Below are 6,193 nucleotides of genomic sequence, written 5' to 3'. Positions count from 1 at the left end.
CGGCAGAGTAAGACTCTGTCTCAAAAATAAATAAATCAATAAAGTAAAATGTACTACATTCTTAGATATGATACATAAAGTATAAGCAACCGAACAAAAAAATAGATAAATTGGATCTCATCAAAATTGAAAACACTTTTGCTTCAAAGAACCATCAAGAATGAGAAACATCAACCCACAGAATGGGAGAAAATATTTGCAGACCATATATCTGATGAGTATCCAGAATTCATAAAGAACTCTTACAATTCAACAAAAAAGGACAAATAAGTAAAAAATGAGCAAAGGATTTGAATAGACATTTCTCCAAAGAAGAGATACAATGGCCAATAAGATGCTCAATATCATTAGTCATTAGGAAAATGCAAAGTAAAACCACAGCGAGATATCACTTCACACCTACCAAGACGGCTATAACCAAAACCATGGATAATAATGACTGTTGGCAAGGATGCAGGGAAATTGAAGACCACATAAACTGCTGGTGAGAGCATAAAATGATACAGCCACTTTGTTTTTTTTTTTTTTTTTTTTGAGACAGAGTCTCACTTTTTTGCCCGGGCTAGAGTGAGTGCCATGGCATCAGCCTAGCTCACAGCAACCTCAAACTCCTGGGCTTAAGCGATCCTACTGCCTCAGCCTCCCGAGTAGCTGGGAATACAGGCATGCGCCACCATGCCCGGCTAATTTTTTCTATATATATTTTTCGTTGGCCAGACAATTTATTTCTATTTTTAGTAGAGACGAGGTCTCGCTCAGGCTGGTCTTGAACTCCTGACCTTGAGCGATCCACCGGCCTCGGCCTCCCAGAGGGCTGGGATTACAGGCGTGAGCCACCGCGCCCGGCGATACAGAGCCACTTTGGAAAACAGTTTGGCAACTCCTCAAAAAATTAAATCTAAAGTTGCCTCATGACCCAGCAATTCTACTCTTAGGTATATACACCCAAGAGAAATGAAAGCATATGTCTACACAAAATCTTGTACTTGAAAGTTCACAGCAGCATTATTCATAACAGCCAAAAAGTAGAAACAACCCAAATAAATGTTCATCAACAAGTGAATGGACAAATGAAATGTAGTATAGCCTTACAATGAATTATGATTCAGCCATAAAAAGGAATGAAGTGCTGATACATGCTACAACATGGATGAATCTTGAAATATTGTGCTAAGAAATCAGACACCAAATGATTCTTATTATATGAAGCTTCTAGAATAGGCAAATCTATAGAGATAGAAAGTAAATTAGTACTTCTCAGGATGCGGGGAGAGGGAAATTAACCCTGCTAACGAGTACAGGGATTTTGGGGTAATGAAATGTTTCATTTGGGGTAATGAAAATGTTCTGGAATTAGTAGTGGTGATGGAGTAGCTGTAGCACTAGAAAGATGGTAGACCAAGAGCAAAGAAAAAAGATCCCTTGGTTCTAGAAAAATCTCCTGAAAAATAGAAAGGCTTATTGAGCCCTCAAAGCCACCTAGGCAAGGCAGGCACATTTGGCAAGGAAGGAACAGAGGAAAGGAAAGGGCTCAGGTTTAAGTGACTGGAATCATTCCTGTGTGATTTCTGGTGGCAGCAATGTGACAGGGTGCATATCTCAGAAGACTAGAAGTGAAACCTCATGCCTTGGAATTGCCAGATAAACATTCCTCAGCCTTTATTGTATGGATCTAAAGGATTAATGGGCTGAGTTTACTTGTGCAGAGCACCACTGCAAGACTTTACCTGAACAAAATTCAGTGGTGTCTTTGCCAAAGCCACCCCCCAGAGCCTAAAAATGCTGCATATAGTAGAACCTTATGTGAGCTGGGGATTTCCAAATCTGAAGTCTGTCCGGGAACTCATCTTGAAATGTGGACAAGCTAAGGTCAAGAATAAGACCAAGCTGGGTGCAGTGGCTCAGGCTCACACCTGTAATCCTAGTACTTTGGGAGGCTGAGGGGGGAGGATTGCTTGAGTTCAGGAATTCAAGTCCAGCCTGAGTGCGACAGAGCAAGACCTGTCTCAAAAAAACAAAAGAATGAGACCATCCCTCTGACAGACAACACAGTGATTGAGGAGCACCTGGGGAGGATTAGTGTCATTTGCCTGGGACACCTTATTCATGAAATTTCTTTCCTGGAGAAGTATTTCCAGGAGATCTCATGGTTCTTGTGCTCTTTTCACTTCTTGCTAGCCCATCACACTACCAAGAATAAATGGGCTTCCTCATGGAGATGGGCTCACCTGATAATCGCAGTGAATGATCAATCAGCTCATCTACCAGCTGAACTAAACCCAGAATATCTGAAGGCACAGTGCATTGAAAGCATGTGTTTTGTTTTTGGGAATTGTAATCAAGTATCTTCAGAGAAGATTATTTTCTGCTGTACAGAAACTGCAAAGAAAGGGTCAGGGAAAAGACAGTAGGTTGTGTTCACAGCAGTCACTTCTCATCACAGTCCAATTCCAGTGTTTTCCACATTAGCTGCTGCTGCCTCTGAAATCAGCACATGCCATGGAGGAAGGAGTCCTGCTTTGACACATCTATCCTGAGGTTTAATGTTGGCAAATGAGTAACTCAAGCATGTGTACGAGGCTCCCTACGGCTCTTGCAGCAGTGGACAAAGCCCAGGAGCATACTTGAACCTGGGGGTTCCTAGGGCCTTGTTTTGAAAAGACTTGAAATACAATTAGAAAGAAGAGCTCAAAAACAAGCTCTCAGTTGTCTCTTCCATGAGCCCACGTTCCAAGTTTTCAGTGATGGCTTTGAGAGCTCTAAGTATATCTGGCTGGGTCTAAGTGTATCTGGTGGCTTTTGTTTCCTAGTTTGCAATTGGCTTAGTCCTTTTCTCTAGCTCAGGATTTGAGAACTAAGGACCCCTTTGCCAGGAAAACATGCATATATCAAAATTTTGCTTGCAATTTTAGGGTGTTCATAGACCCTTCTCCTCAGGGACCTATGTGCCTTATGTGAGGAAGTCCTGCTTTTACCAGGATTGATCACCCAGGCTCTGATCTTGCTAGTCTCTGCTTCCATTGTCCTGTGGAAGACCAGACCTTATCATGATAGCTTTTCCCTTCACAGTGGCAGATTATGTCTGCACTGTCTACAACTCTGGGAAGTGCCCACCATTTTCCTCCCTGGGCTTCAGGATGGAATTTCCTGGTTTGTCTGATGATCATCCTCTCCTTAAAACCCAGATCAGGAAGGAATGAACCATTTTCTTGGTTTGGCATGAATGAAATTAGCACTATTTGCCTTTTTAGGCCTCAGGCAGGCAGCTTAATTTACCTTTTCCTTACATATTCTGGACTCCAGAAGTATTGCCCTTTATCCTGCTAGTAATGATGTAATAGACCAGCAACAGTGCTTCTAGGGATGTTATTCCTGAGAAAAATGGGTCTAAAACTGGTTGTGTTTTTCATCAGTGTCCACCCTAAGTGGGCCTTCCCTCTACTCCTTTTACTTAGTTACTTGCCATCTGAGCAATTGGTGAGGATATGCCAGGCATAGGTTAAACTTGAAAGCATGCTTGACTGTTGCATTCCCTGGTCCTTTCAAATCAGCTTTACTGCAATCCTGGCTCATGGGGCTCTCAAACATAGTTGTGAAATTGAGTTAGAAGTATAACAGTACTTCAAAATGTGCCAGGTTATGAGGTAATTAATTAGGTTGGTTGGCTCCAGAGTTAACCTGTCAGGAATAGCTGTTATAGATGTTACTCTTATACTGTAAAGCATTGTGAAATCAGATTACCTTAAAATGATGCATCACAAAGTCATGGGAAAAAAGCAGTTGTGTGGAGGCCCAGGGCTTACGTCCCAGCTCTGTCTTATACTAAATATGGGAATAGTATTTCCACTCTTGCCTGTAAAATTGGACTACTGTGCTCTAGCCTGTATGCCTCATGTGGTGGTTAAAAGGAGTAAGCAAAATAAGTTTGTAACTTATAATTCTATATAAATAAAAGAGGTTATCATAAAAAAGTAGTAGTGATTGTTGTGCAATCTTGGGAATATACTAAAAATGACTGATATGTACATTTTAAAAGGGTGAATTTGATGGTATGCTGAATTATGTCTCAATTTTAAAATGTATTTCAAAATTTATGATCCCATGCAAGGTATAATGATAAAATGATTTATCAATGAAGATTTAGGATAATGGGTAGAAAAGAGGTATCAGTTTATTGCCCATATCAGAGTATGTAATGATTCTTCATAGTATATAGCTACTATCTCTTCTTGTCCAAAAGTCACGTTCTTCCTGTTTATTGTCAAATGTGTCATTCCTGGCTAATTTCCTATCTCCCATCAGGAGACAAGGTAGTAGCTCTGTTAATACAATGCCATAGCCCTTTGGAACTTGTTTGTATTGAAACAATATAGATATTTTTGACTCTAGGGTTCACTAACACTCCTGATGACAACAATATTACTCATGATACATCACTACCTTGCCCATGACACTCTCAAAAATTATTACTGTGTTCTGTTTATGATGATCACAAATACAAGTCTTACCCAGAAAATTCCTGAAAATGTGAACAATGATTTGTTTTCTAGTCATGTTAAATTTTCATTCATAATTTTATATCAAAAATATAGAATAACACTTCTTCAAATCATATCTTCTCATGTACACTAAACCACAATTACAACATTCCTAGACTATAAGCTCTTTCCAGGTTGACCACACCCCCATCTTCCAGACACCATCACCAACAGGGAAGATATGGGAAGGGCTCATGGGTGTAGTAAGAAGAGTGATCCATTCCTGCATGCCTCTTTTGGCATGACTTAAGACTAATATGGGAGAGAGCATTACATCACCATATCATTCAGAAGCAAGAGGACAGCAGTTGGAAAAGGCCCCTTCACCCTGTGTAACAACAATCCCAAAAGCATTCAGAAATGACCTTGGAGGAGAAAGGTAGAACTACCCCAGAAGACTGCTTGATGCATACATGGAGTCTTCAGAGGGGGTGGGGTGACTACCTTGAGTGCCAGTGTTGGGGTAGGTAGGGAGGTGGTATGTGGTCATACACAGGATAAAAGATGCCTGCTGCCCCCTGTTGTTCTCAGGTGCTATGGACCACCAGCAGTTTGATAGTCAGAACACTGACAGGGAAGGGCCACCACAGGGACCCAAACACATGGCTTGTGCCTAAGGGTTGGTGGAGGACTGTCAGTAGCCCAGAGACCTGAACTCATCTTGTGTTTGATCCAAAATCAGCTTGTTGGTACCATTCTGGAGACCCAATCTCACACTATTTTGCAAAAGAAATACTGTGCTGGCCAGCAAGAGTGATTGACTTGCCAGGATGCCCTCTTGGAATTGAGGCTAGTCACAGGACCCTGGGATGACCCCATAGGCATGAGTTCCAGAGTTTCTTAGGCATCCTGGGATTGGAGAATGCCATGAGGAGAGAAAGTGGGACCAGGGCTCACGCAGGGCCTGGTCTGGGCTCAGCCTTGAAGGTACCAATGGTCCTGGCTGGTCCCAGGTTCTGGAAGGAGACTTGGAAAATTTCTAGGAAGTCCCTCCAAAGCATGAGACCCTTTAAGGCACAGGACCCAGGGCAGGAATCTGGGTACATAAAGGTGTTATAAGGAAATGATTGCTATGTGACAAGTGAGAATAAGTCATAAAAAGAGCTTCCGTCAAGCTCTCTAGGTCACTGGAATTGCTCACTCTGGGGGAAGCCAACCCTCATGCTGTCAGGGCATTCAAACAACCCTATGGAGGAGCCTACATGGCAAGGGGCTAAGGCCTTCTACCAACAGCCAACACCACATTGTCAGCTACTTTGAGTGAGCCACTTTGGAAGTAGTTCCTCCAGCCCCAGTCAAGCCTCTGGATGACTACAGCCCCTGCTGACATCAGACTGTGACCTCATGAATGACCTTGAGCCAAAAATGCCCAGCCAAGCTGCTCTCAAACTCTTGACCTACAGACAATAAATGACTATTGTTTTAAGCCACTAAGTTTTGGACTTATTTGTTATAAAATGATAGACTAAAAACCTAAGAGTTATCCTTGACTCCTCTCTTACAACCCACATCCATCTGCCAGAAAATTATATTGGTTTTAATTTCAAAATATATCCAGAATCTACTTCCCACCACCTCTACCACTACCACTTTAGTCTGAGCCTTCTTTTTTTTGTTATTTTGTTTTTGTTTTTAATCCAAAACCTCAGAAGAAT

The 6,193-nt window shown here is 41.8% G+C and overlaps 1 pseudogene; it reads left to right on the top strand.

Moving 5' to 3' along the window:
• The first annotated feature begins 1,375 nt into the window (after nt 1-1,375).
• Nucleotides 1,376-2,277, top strand: LOC123640404 (annotated as a pseudogene).
• The last annotated feature ends 3,916 nt before the right edge of the window (nt 2,278-6,193 follow it).

The sequence above is a fragment of the Lemur catta genome, chromosome 6, assembly GCF_020740605.2.
Source record: "Lemur catta isolate mLemCat1 chromosome 6, mLemCat1.pri, whole genome shotgun sequence".
Classification (NCBI taxonomy): Eukaryota; Metazoa; Chordata; class Mammalia; order Primates; family Lemuridae; genus Lemur; species Lemur catta.
Note: the sequence above shows the minus strand (reverse complement) of the source record. Positions and strands in the feature narration are given on the sequence as shown.